Here is a 10,229-nt window from a genome sequence, read left to right as displayed (position 1 = left end):
CCGGGAATTATTTAGCCCGTAGTTTATTCGATCAGTACCCATGTACTACCCAATTTGTTTAAAATTCAGTTTATTATTATTCTTGATTTGATTTTTCGATTTTACTTTCATGTAATGATTTAAAATCAAGACTATGAACCCACATCATCTTATGTCTAAGGCCAGCCACTCACTATCAGGTAGACCTGACAGGTACACCTGATCAGGTCCGCCTGTCAGGTCTGATGAGCATATATATACTATCAGGTAGAACTGACACCTGATCAGGTCTACCTGATAGTGAATGGCTGGCCTTAGGCTAGGTGAGATTAATGTGAATAACTCTCGCGGGTAGCTTGTCGCCGACCTGAGTTGATAAACATTGACGTCCAACCCCTTTTTCTACTCTTCCAGATTTATCATCCTGCGCCGTCTATTCCTTCTCCTGGCGCTCCTCTACATGCTGCGGTCCATCACCATGTTTGTCACTGTACTACCAGTCAGCAGCACCTCCTACAACTGCGCCGCCAAAGCTAATTCCACTTCTCCCCGCTTGATAGCGTCTCGAGTGCTCCAGCTGATATCCGGCTTCGGCCTGAGCATCAACGGAAAGCACACGTTCTGTGGTGACTACATCTACAGCGGACACACCACGATACTCGCCATGAGCTATCTGATGATATACGAATGTAAGTGAACGGTAGAGATTGGCCCCAGGGTTAAATGGTGGAGATGGCCTCAGGATTGTATTTTTTTTTTTTTTTTTTTAAAAAGTTTCCTTTTTTTTTTGATCGAAAAAGCTCAATTCCTGGTGGGGTGGAAGTTTTTTTTTTTTTATCTGCTTGGTGCAATTGTAACAGTAAGCAATAATGTCTGTGCTTGGAGTTTAGGAGGCATTCAGCCTTGTGAGGGTACTCAGTAGTTACTTTAATTGAGGAGTGACCTGTGGTGGTATTGTTAGTGTACAAAGATTATTGAAGTATGGAAATATAATGCAAAGGAGGCACTTAGTAATGCTGTGATATCCACAAAAAGTTGCAAAGAAGCTCTGTGTTACCACGAAAAATTCATGATATCGTTGTATTTTATGATTATTATTTTATTTTTTCCATTGCTTACTGATATATCCCATTTAGAGTAAGCACTGATATTTGCTCCCTTTCTATCTAAATTTTACAGTTTATGGGTATAACTTACATACTGCAATTATTCTGGATCATCATGCTCTGTGTTCTTGTACTTATCACATTTGTGTTCACTGTATTCTGGCAGCTGTGCTCCAACCCTCTTGTACACACCGAAAATCATTGCATTGACTTCACACAGTTCCCGGCCTTGCTCGGCGTAGCTCAACATAGGTGACGCTAAAAACCGGTCTTAAATGATCGACTGAAGTGTTATCTAAATCTTTCTCGCTTTGAGTTCATAGGTCGTCGCGACAAATTTCAAGATCAGAGCTCATTTGTGTGAGAATGTAAAAAAAACCTCTTCATAGGTCGTCGCGACAAATTTCAAGATCACAGCTCATTTGTATGAGAAAATGTGAAAAAAATCCCCCAAAAACCAGTTTTTTTGGTTTTTTGGCTTTATGGTTCTCTGGACAAAATTTGCACCACCATTTTCGTGTTCCTGGTAAAAAGACCTTTAACCGAGCGAGCGACCGAGCGAGCGAGTGACAGACACCGAAGCGAATACAATAGTCCGTCCCTTATACCTTTTTATTACTATTGTAATAATAAAGGAAAGGGACTAAAAAGAGGAGGGAATTTGAAATTCAAAAATTTCTCCTTTTATCTCAAAAAATCTCTGTCTGGGACGATGTCTTTGTTTACTTTAGTTCCAGCTTGCAAGACTTTAGTTGAGTCGACTTCTGTAGTGCTGGGTTCTACAGGCAACTCGGATTGGCGAATCTTCTCAGGTTCACTAGTAGTATGTTCTACACAAAACTGAATTGTACACTAGCGCTGTGGGTTTGAAAATCGACGAGTCCTTTTGGAACTAAGAGCGAATCCGCGATTCAGAAATGGACAATATGAAGCAGAAAAGTTGTCTCGTTAATGCTGCCTAGAACCCAGCATAAGGCATTTCAATTCCATCTTCTTTTGTTTGAGAATTTGACTCTATATAACCAATTTTACAAACTTTTAATCGTAATTGTCTTGATAAAAATATTATATTGTTATTTTTATCTGAATTGTTTTTTTAAAATATTTCACGATTATCAAAAAAAAACAATTTTATTATAATATAAAGGGGTCAATAAAGCATGAATTTCCATGGCAAAGGACAGATTTCTCACGTAATTTTAGTTCGAAAGGTTAGATGATTACAAAAGTCTTTGGTATTAACCTTGAATATTGGTGGCCACCCTCTACTAGGTAGAAATGAAAATTGGAGGTTCAAGAGAGAAAGTTACAAGGGGAAAGGGCTATCAGAGAAAGAATGACAAAATAGTGAGTAGACTAGAAAAGGTAGGTCTGGCTAGGGGACGTTCAACAGAGAGTAGACTAGCGTCTGTCTGTGGGACTATAAACAGGGAAGGAGAACAGCTAACCCTAACCAGCCTAGCTAGCTGGCAGTTCTTCAAAGGGTTCTCTCTGCTTTTAAAGAACAAGCACAAGTCCTCAGTCATAGTTTGGAAACCACTGTGAGTTTCGGATAATCCGTTCTTAGTTGGCCCATTCAAATCAAAAGGAAGCTATTCTCGAAGTTTCATCAAAATCGGTCCAGCCGCTTCGGCTGTGAGTTGATTATGAATGAATGAGTCAGGGTTTACTCTTTTATTAATATATGTAGATGGACAAAATTATGAAATGGACGGAATTACCAGCAGAAGAAATTTTCAACAGGGCAATGGATAGAGAAATTTGGGCCAGAACGACCGCCAACGTCTAATGAGGATACGGCACATTATAAAGTGTCGATAGTAATTTGCTATTCAGTTATACGAAGAATTTATAATTAGGATAAATATTACAATGCACAACGTAACGAAGCATAAAAATACATTAGAATTTACAAAAGGGACATCTTCGATGTTGGCTATTGGCACAGGAAATAATAGTCAAGTGAAGCAAAATGAGAGACAGTCAGTAATCATTGATGGATTGCCTAAAGTTTGGGTTGCCAAAACGACACAGAGGTTGTGGTTATGTTAGGAATTTAGGATACTTGGATCGAATTTTTTTCTTTAATTTTTCCACCTCTCTTCAAGTTGTAGCATAGACTAACCCAGTACCGACCAGAACACCAGAACTTTAATTTCGGACAGAATTGTTACAGATATTTTGCAAGATGTGGGACACCATATCAAATAATTTTACTGTCTTCCATTTCTACACTGAAGTTCAGTGTGCAACAAAAAAGTCAAGATCGGAAGGAAAGAAAGAAAGAAATACCTTAAGCTGGGGAATCATCATCCCTTAAAGGCAATTTTTGCCCATCCACCTTTTCCTCTATATTTAAATATGGAACAAATTTTGCCTTCAAGTTACAATGACGTCCCAAGTTGGGAATTTATTGTTCTTCGAGGGCATCATTGTCTCTTCGGGTAATAGGGTAAAGGGCGAATGGACACTGGTACCCTTAAGGGCCAAAGATACCCCAAATCACGGTATATTAGACATATTTACTTTCCTTATCCTATAAATAAAGTATCCTATAAGTCCTTATCCTATATTAAGGAAAGTGCCTGATGTGTTTTTCTTCTCAATTTATAAATGAGAAAATGTCAACATAAAAGAGGTAGGAGGAGAGAAACAGGATAGAGGGAAATGGGAGGGAAGACAAAGACAAATCAACATAATCAGGAGTATTGTTCAATATCACTTTAGTCCTGTGAGCGAACAGAGAGATTGTATGATTAGGTCCGCTGGTAAACACCTTTGGGGAAGCTACTGAATAAAAAAGCTGAGGAAAGATCTTTTTACAATGGATTAAAGTTCTAAATGCTATCAATTTTTTGGGTCAAAATATCGGAAAATTTAAAATTCCTTTACTCTACTTCTCAAGAGAATGTTAAACAAGCAGGGTCCGTCCCTCCGGGAATTTTTTAGCCCGTAGTGATTAGAGAAAATCAGTACCTATGTACCTACCTAATTTGTTTTGCTTAACATAGGTGACGCTAAAACCGGTCTTGAAATAACGACTGAAGTGTTATCTAAAACTTACTCGCTTTGAGTCCATAGGTCGTCGCGACAAATTTCAAGATCAGAGCTCATTTGTGTGAGAAAATGTGAAAAAAATCCCCCAAAAACCAGTTTTTTTTGGTTTTTTGGCTTTATGGTTTTTAGGACAAAATTTGCACCACCATTTTCGTGTTCCTGGTAAAAAGACCTTTAATTTGATATATAGGTTGACTAGGTTTGGATAAGTCCTTCTATGGGAACAGACAGAGTGACAGACAGAGTGACAGAGTGACAGAATGACAGAGTGACAGACGACACCGAAGCGAATACAATAGTCCGTCCCTTATACCTTTTTATTACTATTGTAATAATAGAGGAAGGACGGACTAAAAATAGCCTTTCTGAGCCTAAGGTTGAACTTTTGCATTGCCTTTTACCTACTTGAAATAAACAACTGCGTTCAACTTATTATTCCTCCACAGAGTCAGAGTTAAAGGCTATGTTGTTAAATTTAAACATTAGGAGAACTTGAGACTCGAGTATTAGAACAACTTTGCTAGTTTTATTTTTGACGAAATCTAGTTAATTTTTCACTTAAATTTGAAGCAATTTCTCAGATGAGATGACATAATTTCTAAAAAACTAGAACAGCGAGGAGTTTTCCTTTTTCTGTTGTGACATAATGAGAATGTCGATGAAAGGAAATTACAAATCTGAATTTGAAGGTATTGAGAATTACGGCAGAAAAGAAACTGACGATGTCGACTCAATATTCAAGATAGAAAATATAATTATAGGTAATAAATAGTGAGATATGAAAACAGATCGATGAGAAAAAAGTGTTCTTCAACGTCCTTACATTAAAGAAATATTATTGTTTCTTAAATTAGCATAAATTATAATAGGCACCTGATAACGTCTTCAATAATCTTCGTTGTGTTATTTTATATTCTAAAACCCCCTTTGGATATTTCTCTGTTGTCATGATAATTTTTTTATAAAATTGTTTGTCTCGTCTTGTTACCCTTCAGTATTTCCACAACGCCCATCTGCCTTACGTCTAATTACGCCGCAGTATCGAGGAACATTGTGGAAGTGATCACAGTGATACTACTGCTAGTAATAACATTGACAATAATGGTAACATTGCTAATAATAACATTGATAATAGCAATAACATTGATAATAATAAGAACATTGCCTCGGATAATGAGTCACGTCTGGCCAGAACAGATAATTCTCTCACGATATTACTGTCTTCTGAGTTCTAGCTCACTGTGGGCCATTAGACTGTAAACTCGATGGGAATTCTAGACTTATTCTAGACATCAGGAATTAGGAAATGGAATGTAGAGCTATGCAACAAAGTGTATAGTTGTGTGAGAAACAGAGCTCATAGAATAGAATATACCTACCTTGTTTATACTACCAGCATAGGACTGAAACTGTGAAATGTAGAAGGGGCATGGATTTCAAGGGAAAGATGTAGATAGGTTTTCAAGGGAAATATGTAGGTAATTAAGTAATAATATCTGATACTGAAAATAGTAACAATTAATTAATGATTAAATCAGTAGGTAGTTGAGATTTACAACAAATTTGAAACAAATTCTTGTAGGAGTCAATTTACCAAGCACACATGCACTCTTTTTTCTAAGACAAACTCTGTTACCTGGAGTTTTCAATTTCGAGTTTCCCAGGAAACACTTGTGTTTCAAGGCACACTCGAAAAACATGTTCTTGGTTTCCGGTTCGAATCCTGGTGGTAGAAATGTAGACAGGATCGCACATTCTTCGTTGTTATCCAGAGCATCTTTAATCCTTTGGTCGCCTGTAGTTTTGGTTTTGGTTATGTAAAGTGAAGATTCCAGCTTTTTATTCAAAAAATTTGTCGCCATTTTGTTTATTGTTTTTCAACTTGTAAGAGAAAAGTGATTGTTTTAAATGGAATCAAGTATTTTAAGTAAGTATTGAGGAGTAATGATTGCTACTAAAAATAATTATGAAAATAGGTTTGTATTTTTCTGTAAGAGAGGTAAGTAAAAATGTCTAACCGTTATCACGTTTAAATTGTAACGGACAATGAGCTGATATTACGCATGTGAACAGTAACAGTGGTTGTTTACATTTGAAATTCCTTATCACGACGCTTTACCATATTATTATGGACGTTCAAAGCTTTTGTTTATGTTTAAAAGGATCTATATTACTTAAAATGAACTATTTTTTACAATAGATAACTCAAATATAAATAGTGCAAGAGAAATTTAATTATGTGTGTACCTGTAGATACACTTGTAGTGTATTTTTAAAATTACCTATTCTGATTTTTTCAAGCGAAAAATATGATCGAAATTTTATTTCTAGGTAGTTATTATTTTAACATTATTTTTTATTAAAAAAAGAAATATTAGCAGATTTTTCATTAATGGGGAAAATGCTTTGAAAAAAAATGTAGAAAAAAATATAGTGAAATAGAAAAAAGTTTGAGGAATTTTATTCGTTATTTTTTTTTATTTACTAAGTTCTTCAGATATGTTGAATTCCGTCCACTTGCTCTTGTTCAATAGAAATATATCTTGTGACTGACTAACTGAAATCTCTAACTTGCTAACTTCAACTATCGGTTGAAAAGAGAGAGAACTTCTTTATGCTCGCGGTTTGATAATTCTTTTTAGAAAAAAAATTGTTATGAGTTTAAAAAAATATTTTGTGTGTAGGAAGCTTTAACACTTGATTGCTCATGTTCACCCATTGAATGATTTAGTGACTTGGCGCTCGCAGTACTTGAGGCTGGAGAACGTCGGGCAGTAACGTTAGAAAACTTTGAAATTGATATTCAGTGGTTTGTTCTTCAAAGAATTAATTCATCAGAAACCTACATTTCATAGCAAGTATGTTCTCAAGAGCTCTGCAGATGTGAGAAAGCCCTGAGATGAGAAAGGTCTCTAGAATGTAGGTCATGGAAGACAAAAGTAATTTGAATAGAATTTTCTTCAATACAATATGTTTTCTTTTAGTATAGCCCATTTTCAGCATACCACAGTACACAAATGATCTAGTTATTAGTACTCAAATGGTCCATGAAGAATGATATACGCACTTCTGAATCTCTTGTCGCAAATGGGTTAACAGCCTTGATGCAAGTATTGTTATTGCTATGTCTTTTTCCTTTTTAGGATTGATTTCATTGAAATTGGCGCATAGTGGAATAATTTTTTCTATTTTTTCAGTTTTACGAGCGTAGGTTTGTTGGTTTGTGTGTACATCGAGCGAAGGTGTGTATAATTCCTGTAGGCACAGCTCATGTCTTACTCCCAGTTTTGCACGGTTTCGCTTCCTGTTTCTTTCTTTGCCATTCTCCCGTGGGCTTTGAATATGCGTGCAAAATACTAGGGTCATCCACTTCTTTAACATACGAGGTCTTTACACCTGAGAATGAGAAGTTAAAATAGACTTGCAATTCATCTTTTGTAAAAGTATAAAATGTGCTAGAAAAGGGTTTAGTTTCTGGGTAACTGTACCACCAGTGTCATTATCCATGGGATAGTTTGGGATAGGTATAGCTCTCTATAGCCGACCATTTCAACTGAATAATTCTAATGATTTTATTGTAGTGACAACTAAGTTTTAGCTGAGATGGCTTTACATTTGATTTGTCTTTTTATTTGTTTTATTTATTTATTATTAATATTTATTTTATTTTTTGAGGAAGAGTTTCTCTTCATGTTTATACGTATAGTCATACTCATCATACTGTCGCTATAACTCTTACTTTACATCAAGTCAAAGTGCTAATGAGTATAGACAATATTTCTTTATTCCAAGTGATTTACTGTGAATTCTATTGAATATAATGAGCAAATTGGTTATCAGTTCTATTGAAAATCCTTGATCAAACAAGTGGTTCCTGACCAAAGCAGTATGACCATTTTTGGGAGAAAAATAAATAAAGTGAATAGATAAATAGGTAAATAAAAAAGACAACAAGGAATGTTGTCTAAAAAAATGAAGCATGCGGAAAATGTTTCTTGTGTTAAGGTTGTTGCGAGCCAAAGTTCATTCAGTTGGAAACGGCCTAATTGGAATAATTAAATTAGAGATCGATTAGCTAATTCGAATTCAGCTTATGCAATTATTCTAGACTCTATTTTGTAAAATTTTCTATTCCTTTGCCATCCTAGTCTTTCGCTTGAGAACATTTTCAACCCCTCATCTCCATAATATCTCCTCTTTATTCTACTTTAGAAATTATCTTGTACTGTTCAATTTTAAATATTCTCCTTATTTTTGCCTTCTAATTTTAACTACTTACATAAATTTGACAGCTCTTTGTCCATTGATTGTTATTGAAATATTTGACAGAATTAGCCCTCCTTGCCAAATACTTGAGCGTGTACTTGTTTTACCTAATATGTTTTGCTGTAGGGAGAAATTATGTTTCGGACACTTTGGGATATAAACTTGTCTCGGTCTGGTTTTCTGAACAATAGAGAGGTAACGCCCTGACATATTTCCTGTATGATGACTTCTTAATTTGGAATATTTCCTGCTATAAAATTGACCTCCTAGTAATGACTACTGTCAAGACCTCTCATATTACCTCTTCCATTCTACTTACTTGTAATAATAATGTGTCCTTAAATGTAATAATTATGGGTCTCACATCATCCTGAAATTATTCATGTGACATTGTAACAATCAAAGAAAGTTGACTTCTTCTCCTTGACACGTTAACCCCCTCTCTCTCCCAGCGTGTCATAGAGAGGGGCTAAAAGGAACCATTTAGGTGGGAATGTAAAAAATGCCGTTTACAATCTATTGGTTTTGATGTTATTGAGAATTGTATTAAGGGTTTTTGCCACATCCAGACATGATATGGAAGTCTGGCACATCCACTAAAAACAAAACTAGAGGATAACTTTTGCAATCGTGAATTTTCAATTTTCATGCGTATTGTGTTTCGATTGTCATTCCATAGAAGGGGAGAAGGTGGACAAATGAAGTGCAAACTAAAACAACTGTTGAGGAAGCAACAAGGTGTGTAAAGATGACAAGTGAAAACAATGCACAAGTGGTTTACATTCGTATTCATATTGAAGTAGTATGCAAATTAAATGGAGATAATACGACAAGACGTAAGAAAGAGTTTTATCTCAATCCAGAAGAGGTTGGTATTTGCACGCGCCAAAGCCTTATGCCCATTGAAGGTGTTAGCATTTATGTAACAACGAATTAGTAATCCATCGAAAATTTTGCATTCTGCGTCTTAGAATGTGTTTTGTTCTAATTTTATGAGCTAATATTTTATACAGAGTGTTGCAAAGTGAGTGTGCATCTGTAGCCTGTTCCACGAAAGTATGGACTAACGAAAATCACTAGTGTAGGTCAGCCATCTTGTAAATAAAAGTACCCTACCTTATGTGAATTATCATGTAGTATTATCACTTTTACACTTGTAACTTTTATCCATACTTTCGTAGAACACAACATAGTTTTCAGAGTATTTATCAATTTAAACTACCCCCTTGTATTCCCACGTTGTACAGAATGTACAGATTTAAAACTTTCAGAAATTTCCATCGAAATCTCCATTGTAGAAGCCACAAATTAAGAAAATTAGCTCGTCGACAAACCGATGACAAATATTGTCAACACCATGGTAAACTGTATACCTACAAATTCTAAATTGAGACCTTGGTTAGACAGCGGGGCGGGGCTAAATAATAGAATATACCTTGTTTATCCTGCTGGGATAGGACTGAAAAGTCCCTTTACCCCTGCAGTCTAACCAAGGTCTCATATATTTTGACATATTATGGGGAATACATATTACTGATATTACAATTAGAGTAAATGAACACCCTGATTTAATTTAATTTTTTAGCCCGTAGTTTATTCGATCGTGATTAGAGAAATACCTATGTACCTACATAATTTGTTTAATATTCAGTTTATTATCATTCTTGATTTGATTTTTTGATTTTACTTTCATGTAATGATTTTGACGGTTCTTTTTGCATGCTACCTAACTTTATTATAACCCCAAATAGTAGCGCATGTTTGATTTTTTGAAGAGTAGTTCAAAAATCCTGTTAAAAAACGACTTTGAAAGGTAAAAAA

At 35.4% G+C, this 10,229-nt stretch overlaps 1 long non-coding RNA gene across 1 annotated transcript; it reads right to left on the bottom strand.

Annotated features, from left to right (window-relative positions):
• Positions 1-4,859: 4,859 nt before the first annotated feature.
• On the bottom strand, positions 4,860-10,069 carry LOC113466165. The gene is made up of 2 exons (XR_003390645.1): positions 6,628-10,069; positions 4,860-6,326 (listed from the first exon to the last, which is right to left on the bottom strand). It is a non-coding gene; the product is annotated as an uncharacterized LOC113466165 (long non-coding RNA).
• Between the last annotated feature and the right edge of the window lie 160 nt (positions 10,070-10,229).

This window comes from Diaphorina citri, unplaced genomic scaffold, assembly GCF_000475195.1.
Source record: "Diaphorina citri unplaced genomic scaffold, Diaci psyllid genome assembly version 1.1 scaffold11, whole genome shotgun sequence".
Classification (NCBI taxonomy): Eukaryota; Metazoa; Arthropoda; class Insecta; order Hemiptera; family Psyllidae; genus Diaphorina; species Diaphorina citri.
This window is presented reverse-complemented; position numbering and strand designations above follow the sequence as displayed.